Source organism: Hyperoodon ampullatus, assembly GCF_949752795.1.
Source record: "Hyperoodon ampullatus genome assembly, chromosome: 8".
Lineage (NCBI taxonomy): Eukaryota > Metazoa > Chordata > Mammalia > Artiodactyla > Ziphiidae > Hyperoodon > Hyperoodon ampullatus.
In genome coordinates, this window is record NC_136921.1 from 68468075 (window position 1) to 68480892 (window position 12818).

Genomic DNA, 12818 nt, shown 5'->3' on the forward strand with positions numbered 1-12818 from the left:
TCCCTCCCATCCTTCCCCCCTGGTAACCATAAGTTCGTGCTCTAAGTCTCTGAGACTGTTTCTGTATTGTAAATAAGTTCATTTGTATGTGTTTTGTTTTTTGGTTTCATGGATTCCACATATAAGCGATACCATACGATATTTGTCTTTGTCTGACTTACTTCATGGAGGAGACTTTTAAATCTAATGTTATGCATTGAGTGCTATTGAAACATAGGTAAATAAATAATTATTTCAAAAATGTGTATATATGTGTGTGGTCTTGTATATATTTATTTCTATTTATTTATTCTCCCAATAGCACCTAATGGCAAGGTATACTAAATATATGGTAATACAAACACACACACACACACACACACACACACACGCTTTGCCATTAAATTAAAAAGTCTCTTCCTTCAGAACAGATTGCAGGGACTTCCCTGGTGGTGCAGTGGTTAAGAATCTGCCTGCCAGTGCAGGGGACACAGGTTCGAGCCCTGGTCCAGGAAGATCCCACATGTCGCAGAGCAACTAAGCCCGTGAGCCACAACTACTGAGCCCATGTGCCACAACTACTGAAGCCTGTGCGCCTAGAGCCCGTGCTCCACAACAAGAGAAGCCACTGCAATGAGAAGCCCTCGCACCGCAATGAAGAGTAGCCCCTGCTTGCCTCAACTAGAGAAAGCCCGTATGCAGCAACGGAGACCCAATGCAGCCATAAATAAATTTATTTTAAAAAATAGATTGCAGTCCTTAATTCTCTCAAATAAATGAATTTATTTGGACCAAGGAGTCATAGAAGTTCATGAACTAGAGGACTCCTGAAAAGAGCCATGAAAGTTGAAGTAATTATGGAAAGAAACATGCTGTAGACAGTTTCTTGGCCCTTAAGAGGTGCCCTCTAACTTCAGGATAAAAATTCAAACTCCTTAGGTTTGCAAAGAAGACTTGGCTCGTGCCTCCCTCTGGTCTCATTTCTGATCACTTCCCCATCTCCTACCATGCCCCTTTCCCCTGCTAAACTGAAGAACGTGCTGTTCTCCAAAGGAATCAGCTGTTTCAGTTTCTGAATTTCCACATGTGTATTTTCCTCTGCTTAGAACATTTTGGCCTTGGCAAGATTATCACATCCAAATATTAACACTGTTTAAAGATAATTCCTTGTTTAAAGACTCCAACTGATAATGTGTTTATTGCGATTAGCTACCATGTTTCATCCCATTATATGCAAAATTATCTTCCTTTTCAAGGATGCCACAGCATGATTTATGTGTGTCAGCCTCCCCTTGACCCTAAGGCCATCAATATCTCTAAGCATTGGCCGTGCAGTGCCAGGGTATTAGATAGGTATAAAGGTTCAGAAAACACCATATTTCCCTTCTCTGGGAGAAAACATGTTGGCTTTATTAATGATGTGTGAACAAGAATCAACAGACTTGGGTCTTAATCCAGATTCTGATAAATATGACCTTGACAAGCCAAGACAGTTTATTGGGTTGGCCAAAAAGTGCTTTCAATTTTTAAGTAAAAATAAAAGACACATTTTCACCAAGAACTTTACTGAACAACGTATTCTCCCTTCTGTTCCACTACACTCTGACATTTTTCAGGCAACTTCATAATTCCATCTTCCCAAAATTTTTACCTTTTTGAGCAAAGAACTGTTCCAGGTGCCTTTTACAGTCTTCCAGGGAATTAAAATTTTTTCCATTAAGAGAATTTTGTAAAGACTGAAATAAATGGAAATCTGAAGGTGCAGTGTCTAGCGAATATGGCAGATGAATCAGAACTTCCTAGCCAAGCTGTAACAGTTTTTGCTCCGTCATCAAGGAAACATGTGGTCTTGTGTTATCCTGATGGAAGATTATGTGTTTTCTGTTGACTAATTCTGGACTCTTTTCATCTAGTGCTGCTTTCAGTTGATCTAATTGGGAGCAGTACTTGTTGGAATTAATCGTTTGGTTTTCCAGAAGGAGCTCTTAATAGAGGACTCCCTTCCAATACCACCATATACACAACATCACCTTCTTTGGATGAAGACCAACCTTTGGTGTGGTTGGTGGTGGTTCATTTTGTTTGCCCCACAATCTTTTCCATTCCCCATTATTATACAGTATCCACTTTTCATTGCCTGTCACAATTTGTTTTAAAAACAGAACGTTTTCATTATGTTTCAATAGAGAATCGCATGTGGAAATAGGGTCAAGAAGGTTTTCTTCGCTTAACTTATGTGGAACCCAAACATCAAAGCGATTAACATAACCAAGTTGCTGCAAATGATTTTCAATGCTTGATTTGGATATTTTGAGTATGTCAGCTATCTCCCTCATGGTATAAGGCTGATTGTTCTTAATGAATGTCTCAATTTGATCATTATCAACTTCAAATGGTCTACCCAACTGTGGAGCATTGTCCAGCAAGAAATCTCCAGCATGAAACTTCGCAAACCATTTCTGACACATTCTGTCAGCCAGAGCACTTTCTCCGTATACTGCACAAATCTTTTTGCATTTCAGTTGTGTTTTTAACCTTTCTTGAAATAATAAAGCATACTATGCCGGAAATGTTGCTTTTTTCCTTCCATCTTCAATATTAAAATGGCTATACAAAAATTCACCAATTTTGATTTTTTTAAATGCATTTTGATATGACAGCTGTCACAATACAAACTAATAAAATTGTTTCAAATGAAATTAAAGACAACTAAGTGCTACTAGAGCCATCTTACAGGAAAAACCGAACGAACCTCTTGGCCAACACAATAATTTCTCTGGGCCTCTGTTCCTACATTGAGGATACACTCTCCACAAGAGGGTGTTAAAAAGGTGCTCCTCCACCTCTCTCCCAGGTTTCAAATTTGGTAAGAGATCAAATAAATTTTAAAAATTTTTTCTGAATTAATTTAATTACTCAGTAACCAACATTATTATTATTTTATTTATTTATTTATTTTGCGGTACGTGGGCCTCTCACTGTTGTGGCCTCTCCCGTTGCGGAGCACAGGCTCAGGACATGCAGGCTCAGCGGCCATGGCTCACAGGCCGAGCTGCTCCGCGGCATGTGGGATCCTCCCGGACCGGGGCACGAACCCGTATCCCCTGCATCGGCAGGCGGATTCTCAAATGCTACGCCACCAGGGAAGCCCACCAACATTATTATTTAAATACTCGAATAATAATACTAATGAAAAATGTTTCCCATCAGTCTTGGAATTCTTCCTTCTCATTCTTTACACTGTTGCACAGTATTCCAAGATATGGCCAAACCATCATGTATTTAATCATTCCTTTGTCGATTTACATCACAGTTGCTTCTAATTTGTCTTATTATACACGGTGTTAGAGGGAACATCCTAGTAAGAAGTTGTATAGTTTCTAATGTATCTGCTTTACTTACAGCAAAAAGTCTGTGCTCTGAGCTTTGTTCCCACCATACGTTGGCTAAGAAGCATTAAAACAAAGGTCTCCAGTGTATGCAGATAAAAGCCCCCTTGAGATGGAAGCTAGGGAATAGTGACAAAGCATTTTCACTTGAAATCTCACAACTGTAACCTGGAGCTAGATGAACATCAGCTGTGGGCAGTGGTCCCTTGGATAAGTATGTCAGGGCTGACATGTAGGGTGCTGACTCTCTTGAGGTTTTGAGCACTAAAGGGGGCTCAGAGTGGGGAATAAATCCTTGAGAGAGCCCAGAGCCTCACAGTAAGGTGAGCTACTCAATTTGCTGAGTCACTGGAACCATAAAGACAGGAGACCACAGAGAATCCCTTATCTTGCTCCTCATAATAGCACTGTGGGTCTTGTGAAAGAAACACGTGTAATTACTGGCCAGAGCAGGAAGAAATCTGGAAGCTTCTTCTCTCTTCTGCTAGTATGGAGGCTATTGAGGGAGGTCACTGATCACCCTGACCTGAAGAGTTGACACTAGTGAGAGAGAAGCCCTGGACCCGTGGAGGGCAGCACCGCAGAACAAAATAGCAAAAGTAAAAATAAGACCAGTCTAACTGAAAGTGCCAAACAGGCCAAGGAAGGCTGATGAACTGACTTCACAGGAACTCTAGGTACTGAACACTACTAAATGCCAGCATGATGCTAGGGGCTCTTAGAGTCAACATCTCCTCTCCTCCTCTCCTCACGAGTACTCTAAAAGGGATGTTATTACATACCCCCATTGGACATACAAAAACATATGTCAAGCAAGACCCAAAGAGGTTCTTCCTTCCTCCCTCCTTCCCTCCCTCCCTTCCTTCCTTCCTTCCTTTCACAAATATTTGTTCAGAATCTGTGATGTAACAGGTACTATTCTCGGCACAGCATACAGAGGTAAACCAGGAAGATAAGGTCCCTGCTTTCATGGATCTATATCCTTGCAGAAGATGACAAATAATAAAACAAACAAATGAGTTAAAATATAAACAAATATGTAAATAAACAAGAAAAATATTAGATCGCAATAAGTGTATTTAAGAATATTAGGTTGTGATAGATCTAAAGTAGGGTGATACTGGGGAAATTTCTGGGGTGATGGAGATGCTCTACATCTTTTTTTAAATTTTTATTGGAGTATAGTTGATTTACAATGTTGTGTTAGTTTCAGGTGTACAGCAAAGTGAATCAGTTATACCTATACATGTATCCACTCTTTGAGATCCCCTACATCTTGATTATGGTGGTTACACAATTGTATATGTTTGTCAGAATTCATAGAATGGTACACCTTATAAAGGGTGACTCGCCCTATGTAAATTAAATCTTGAAAAACTTGACCTTTAAAAAATAGGATCCTAGGGCTTCCCTGGTGGCACAGTGGTTGAGAATCTGCCTGCCAATGCAGGGGACATGGGTTCCAGCCCTGGTCCAGGAAGATCCCACATGCCACGGAGCAACTAAGCCCATGTGCTACAACTACTAAGCCTGCACTCTAGAGCCTGCAAGCCACAACTACTGAAGCCCGCAGGCCTACAGCCCAAGCTCCGCAACAAGAGAAGCCACTGCAGTGAGAAGCCTGCACACCGCAATGAAGAGTAGCCCCCGCTCGCTACAACTAGAGAAAGCCGCATGCAGCAACAAAGACTCAATGCAGCTAAAAAATAAATAAATAAATTTATTTATTTTAAAAAAATAGGATCCTACAATAAAAAGCTATAGGAGGCTGCTTTAGATTGGGTAACAAAGTCCTCACTGAGAGGGTCATAATTAAGTTGAGATTTGAATGTAAGGAAGAAGATGAAGAGAAAGGCGTGCCTTTTTGAAAAATCTCTATGGTGGGAATAAGCTTGGCATGTTCAAGTTAGAGCAGGGCGTGTGAGGTTGGAAATGTGAACAAGAACCAGAACATGGGGGAGGTTAGAAACCAAGATCAGGAGACTGACGTTATTTTCGTGCCACAGGAGTACTTAAGTTTTTAAGCAGGGGAATTACAAGTTCTGATTTATGCTTTTGAAAGATCACTCAGGCTGCTATGCAGAGAATGACTTGTAGAAAGCAAACATGGAAGGACACAGGAGTCTATTGCAATAGTCCAAGCAAGAGATTATGGTGTCACGGACTAGGGTGGAAGCATAGAGACAGAAAAAGGCAGATATAATACAATATAACTGTATTATATGAGTTAAGGTAACAAGTAAATCCCAATCTCAGTGGTTTAACAGAGTAGAATTTTCTTTGGTCTTCCTGACTGGTGTGCTTCTTTCTATCTGGTACAGAGAGAATGGGGCTCCTTTTACCTTTTGACTGCACTCTCCTCCAGGGCCATGAAAGTCCTCCTCATTCAGTCATGAGATGGCAAATGCATGACCACCTGTGGGAAATTGTTATGGGCCTGGTCTGAAACTGCTATACATCAAGTTAACCCACACTCTATTAACTAGAAACTAGCCACATTCTCCATGCACCTAACTGCAAAGGAGGCAGAGAAATGTAGTCTATGACTATGCCCAGGTAGAAAGGGAACCTGGTTTGGTAATCATCTAACAATCTCTGCTGCCATTTTGTTTTGGACGTAGAGATCACAGGTTGTGGGAATGGATGGGGTGAAACTGATGAAAGGAAGAGAGGAATCAAGAAGGAAGCCTCAGCTGTACACCTGAACAACACAACATTGCAAATCAACTATACTCCAATAAAAATTGAAAAAAAAAAAAAAGAAGGAAGCCTCAGAATCTCTCACTAGTGATGCTTGGTAACAGGGGTCAAAGAAGATTTAGGATATATGCTTGATCCCTCACCTTTCTTTGAGGGAGGATGAATGGAAGGAGACAAGAAGATTTTGCCCATAGCAATTGAGCAAAACATAAAGGCAGAAAGGGAGGAAGTTACCCTAAAGGGAAGCTGTCCCTGATGATATAAAGTATTTCTTTGAAGAAGGGTGTACTCACCTAATTATACCTAATACTTAGTGAGCAGAGCCACCAATCTTGGTGGCAGCAAGCAGCAGCTAGTCTTGCCAGCATTATCAGTACTGAAGATGCTAAGACCAAAAATCTTCCTGGTAGATCCTCCCTTCACTGGGTTAGAGAATGTGCAAAGACAACGGGCATAGTATTACCTTTAACTACACCCCTTCCAAAAACTCCCAGGTAAAGAATCAAGCCTGGGGCTTCCCTGGTGGCACAACGGTTAAGAATCCGCCTGGTCCGGGAAGATCCCACATGCCGCGGAGCAACTAAGCCCATACGCCACAACTACTGAGCCTGCGCTCTAGAGCCCGTGAGCCACAACTACTGAAACCCGCACGCCTAGAGCCCGTGCTCTGCAACAAGAGAAGCCACTGCAATGAGAAGCCCACGCACTGTAACGAAGAGTAGCCCCCGCTCGCCCCAACTAGAGAAAGCCCGCGTGCAGCAATGAAGACCCAACTCAGCCAAAAATAAATAAATTAATTAATTTAAAAAAAGAATCAAGCCTACTTCATAACTTTTTAAATAGGAAATTGTGAACTCTTTGAGATCATCTCTTATTAATCTTTATATCCCCACATAGTACACAGTATAATGCTTAACATAAACTATGCCCTCTGTAAACATTTGTAAAAAATTAAATATTTATGGGTTGGCTAAGGTCCAGATTGATTTTATACATAACAAGTTACCTGAAAGCAAGCACGTATGCCATGTGACCTCAGTACAAATTTATGAACTATGGTTTGGCTTCAGTTTTGATACCATTATGACTAAACTCATTCTCCTTGGAAAGACTGTTTAATCCTTTCACCCATTTACCTGGTTAGATGCACGATACTCAATTTTCTTAGAATTTATATTCTTTTCCAGTCATGATTTTCTTGGTATTCTTTATCAGTTTTCATTGCCATGTCAATTAAGTTAATGCCTTTAAATATATGTATATGAATCAACTTTTTTCATTATACAAATGATACATATTTATTGAACAAAAATTTACAAAATACAAAACGAAAAACAAAAAGAAGAAAATAGAAAATAGCCATAACCCAACCATGCAGAGATATCTGGCATTTGTATGTATAGCTTTCTGGACTTTTCATTTCATATATATTTATACATATCTCTCCTTTATCAAGATAGGATCACTCTGAACTTAATATTTCTGGATCTACTTTTTTTTAAATTTATTTATTTTATTTATTTTTGGCTGTGTTGGGTCTTGATTGCTGTGTGTGGGTTTTCTCTAGTTGCAGTGAGTGGGGGCTACTCTTCGTTGCGGTGTGCAGGTCTCTCATTGCAGTGGTTTCTCTTGTTGTGGAGTACGGGCTCTAGGTGTGTGGGCTTCCGTAGTTGTGGCTCACAAGCTCTAGAGCACAGGCTCAGTAGTTGTGGCGCATGGGCTTAGTTGCCCCTCAGCATGTGGGATCTTCCAGGACCAGGGCTCGAACCTGTGTCCCCATTGGCAGTTGGATTCTTAAACACCGCGCCACCAGGGAAGCCCTCTGGACCTACTTTAAAAAAATATTTAGAAAGCAAATTCTAAGTGAGTATATTTTAAATTTGTTTTCAAATTTGTATTCTTTGTTCCAGCTTCATAGATCATGGCAATTTTTCCTGAAAGCAGATATAGGTAAGACTTATTCCGTGAACCTCGAGAACACAAATGAGTCAAAGTTTAACTAAAAGGATTTCAGGTCAACATAAGTAAGGACAGCATAGCAGGGATTCACAACACAGGTAGAATTCGAACCAGTTGGTCTCTAAGTCCCCAGCAATGAGTTCTGTGATTCTCTAACTAGAATAAGGGAAGAGAAGAGGTAGGGAGGAGGAGGCAAGAGTTTTCAAGATTTATCAGAGGTATAGGGAATTGTTTGATTGGAATGAATGCATAAATAAATTTGGAAGGCAGATCATAGGCAAACTGGGGAGTTGTGTGTTATAAGGAGGTGGGGTGGGGAGAATAAGGATATTAAGTACATTAATCATTATCTCCTTCTCTTTGCTCTTCTCTTTCTCCTTCTCGTCCTGGCTTCAGCTTTGGCATCTGAATGTCCCTAGACTCCCAGACTTCTGAAGTCATCCTTTGCTTTAAGTACCCATACACACTCACTTCTTCCTATAAATCAGGACAGATTAAGTTATGCTAACAGTAATGAACAACTCCCAAATCTCAATGACTTAAAACAATAAAGGTTTATATTTCATTCATGCTGCATAACATCAGGCTCAATCAGGGATCCAAGTGATAGAGCAGCCACCATCTCAAATAGTTCCCTCCATACAGGAGGGAAAGAGAGTTCTGGAGAATCAGCAATCAAATGCTCATCTCTGAGATAACATATCTAATTTCTGCTTACATCTCATTGGCCAGAATTAGTCACATGATCCCACCAAACCACAGAGGGTCACAGGGTACAATGTTACCAAAGTGCTGCTGGAAGGTGGAGAACCAGAAATACTTGGTGGGTATTACTAATGAATGTCACACCATATACCTACGGGAAATCCAATGTCAGTTTCAGATCTCTTTCTGACTTCTGTTTTCCCATAAACTTGAAAGCCCATTGTTCTGTTCAGTGCCATATTCACTTTCTAAAAACTTCTTGATATAAAATAACTAAATGTTTCACTTTTCCATATATTTCCCATTGTTCTACATAGGCTCTATCCAGACTACTGGCCCTGTAAAAGTTTGCAGCATTCCATGTGAAGATTAAGTATTTATTGAATGAATGAGTGGAATGCCACACATTTCTTAAAACTTGCTCTATGCCATGCATTAGAATTTCTCTCCAATTGTTTTAAATCATGCACTAGGGAAGTGAGCTTTATTTCCTTTTATACCTTTATTCATACCATAGTGAGCTTTTATTACCTTTATTCATACCATAGTCCATATGGAGCTCTTGGGGTGGGTAGGGCATTCCTGTATTGTAATTTTTTTTTTTTTTTTTGCGGTACGCGGGCCTCTCACTGTTGTGGCCTCTCCCGTTGCAGAGCACAGGCTCCGGACGCGCAGGCTCAGCGGCCACGGCTCAAAGGCCCAGCCGCTCCGCGGCATGTGGGATCTTCCCGGACCGGGGCACGAACCCGTGTCCCCTGCATCGGCAGGCGGACTCCCAACCACTGTGCCACCAGGGAAGCCCCCTGTATTGTTATTTAATGGCCTTACTGGCAGTGTTCTTAAAGATGTTCTCTACTGACATATTTCGTAATTCACTGAGCTCCACACTTTTCTTTTCTTACATTCTCCTCTCTTTCCTTCACTTTCCAAGATTACAAAATATATGATATAATCAATAAATGATATAATTTATGTTTTAGTTTTCATACTGTATGCCAAAGAATTGCATTTTCCCACAATGTCTTGCTGGGAAATTGAAATCCAGTCTTTTTAAAGTATAATCAGACGTGAGATCTCTTAGAACGTGTTTCTCTTTCCTCTCTTCCTTTTTCTCCCCCTCGGTCCACATCCACCTGACACTTCTCCATACCTTTTCCCGGTCAGCTGAGGCTAAGCATATTGAAAGGATTTTAAATGTCTTCTTCTTCCTCTGACAGATATTTGAAACTCCACCCTAGAGTCTCTTTTTTTTACTTTAAAGTTGTGGAATAGTGACATCACTAAACCACTGTGCCAGCTTAGGAGATCTTAAAGCTTGTTCAGTGCAGTCTTAGCCCAAATCAAGTGTAGAGTTGTCCCTACCTTGTCTTTAGGTGTCTAGTAGCTGCTTAGACTTATGGGCATTGGAACACTGTGGGGAAGCAGCTGAAAGGGGAGGTACTTCTGCATAAAAGCAGTCCTGCTGGGTTTTCAGCCAGTGACTGGTGGGTGCAATCAAGAGATTGGGGGCAGGGGGTGTTGGTGGTGACATCTATCCCTGAAGACAGAGCATTGGACTGGCCAAGTCTTCTGAGCCCTTGAAAGGAATTTTCATCCGTGTATCTTCTCTCAGCTCCTTAGACACATCCTGGGTAGTGTGTACTGGGGGGTGGGCAGGGAGTGCTTATTATCTTGGGCGACTTCCAAGGTAAGTTCACAAACAAAACTCCCACTGCTCTCCTCTCTCCTCCCTCTGGTTCTCCTCTGAATTCCCACCCACATCCCCTGCATCTTTTCCATACAAAACCCTCATTCTCCTCTTTTCTGAACACCCCCTCAAAACCAGAGCCCACACGATTAGGCACTGTTTTCTCTTTGCTGAATGATAGGGTTTCCAAACATTGCACAGAGGTGGGGGGAATTGCATGGGGAAATGAGAGGGGGAGGAAGAAATCCTCCACCCTAGATGGGGTTAATCCATCAAAGTAATCATTAAATGTTATGTTAAAACAAGTTGAACATTTACACCCTGTTATACTTGGAGCTTTGTTAAAATGCAGATGAACAAAGAAGGGTATCTCTTGTTCATTATTTGACCTAAGTAAAGATTAATTTCCAACCCCTTGGGCTTCCCTGGTGGTGCAGTGGTTGAGAATCTGCCTGCTAATGCAGGGGACACGGGTTCGAGCCCTGGGCTGGGAGGATCCCACATGCCGCGGAGCAACTAGGCCCGTGAGCCACAACTACTGAGCCTGCGCGTCTGGAGCCTGTGCTCCGCAACAAGAGAGGCCACGATAGTGAGAGGCCCGCGCACCGCGATGAAGAGTGGCCCCCACTTGCCACAACTAGAGAAAGCCCTCGCACAGAAACGAAGACCCAACACAGCAAAAAAAAAAATTAATTAATTAATAAACTCCTATCCCCAACATCTTAAAAAAAAATTTTTTTTCCAACCCTTTCCTGAGAGTAATTTTTGATAAATGTGACCTAGAGGGAACTGAGTACTTTAGAGAGATGCAGAAAGCACATGGGCAGAGAATACGACCAGGAAAAGAATGGGGAAGGCTGTGATGGTTCTGCTGTAGGCTTGCACAAGTAAAGTTATATTTACTTCCTAAACCACGAACTTAAAATACTCATATAGGGCCTCCCTGGTGGCGCAGTGATTAAGAATCCACCTGCCAATGCAGGGGACACGGGTTCTAGCCCTGGTCCGGGAAGATCCCACTTGCCGCAGAGCAACAAAGTCCGTGCGCCATGACTACTGACCCTGCGCTCTAGAGCCCGCGAGCCACAGCTATGAGCCCGTGAGCCACAACTACTGAAGCCTGCGCGCCTAGAGCCCGTGCTCCATAACAAGAGAAGCCACTGCAATGAGAAGCCCGTGTACTGCAACGAAGAGTAGCCCCTGCTCGCTGCAGTTAGAGAAAGCCCGCACGCAGCAACGAAGATCCAACGTAGCCAAAAATAAATAAGTAAACTAATTAATTAAAAAAATACTCATATAATTCCACTTTCCAGAGAAATATGGTTTGTTCCTTCCAACTCTCTATTTATCCTATTCCCGCTGACCATGCCTATCTTCTTCATAGTCATGCCTACCTGGTCTAGACTAGATCCTCTTTTGCACCAAACTTAAACCCTCTAATTCTGTCAGTGAACTGGGATATTATAATCCCCTCATCTCTCATCTGCTGTGGGTCCAAAATAGAGAGGTTTTTTTTTTTTTTTTTTTTTTTTTTTTTTTTTTTTAATTAATTAATTAATTAATTTATTATTTTTGGCTGTGCTAGGTCTTGTTTCTGTGCGAGGGCTTTCTCTAGTTGTGACAAGCGGGGGCCACTCTTCATCGCGGTGCGCGGGCCTCTCACTGTCACGGCCTCTCTTGCTGCGGAGCACAGGCTCCAGACGCGCAGGCTCAGTAGTTGTGGCTCACGGGCCCAGTTGCTCCGCGGCATGTGGGATCCTCCCAGACCAGGGCTCGAACCCGTGTGCCCTGCATTGGCAGGCAGATTCTCAACCACTGCGCCACCAGGGAAGCCCCCAAAATAGAGAGTTTTGAACGCTAACAGCTTTATGCGCATCTCATTGAGTATCCAGTAAATTCTGCACCTTCAGCCTACCCCCCGCAACTGCTCTTTCCAGGAGAGATAAGATCAGTCTAAGCCTTTGATGTGCAACACAAAGATGCCTAAGGGATTCAAGGCTAACTTTAGATCAGAGCAAATCCAGATTCCAATATCAATGGCGGAACTAAGAAAGCACGAGAGAAATGAATATAATGGGAGCAAATGGGAAGTAGTTTGGTAGCAAGAGTAGAGACGCTAAGTAGCGAAGAACGACAAATGAGAAAGAGAAGCCAAAGCTGCCAAAAAAAAATGGCTGTCAATCAACAGGAAATGCCACTAGCATCAGAGCAGTGGGGTATTACCAGACAGGTTCCCCAAGGACCCTGCACAGAAGGAGAGGAAATTTGGGGGTATTTCAAGGCATGGTGACTCTTCTATGATAACTGTTACCTATGATTTCGATCATCTTCAAAGTTAGAGTGGTTCGGGGAACCTAAGGCCATATTTTAATTAACTTTATGACTATCTACCCACCCAC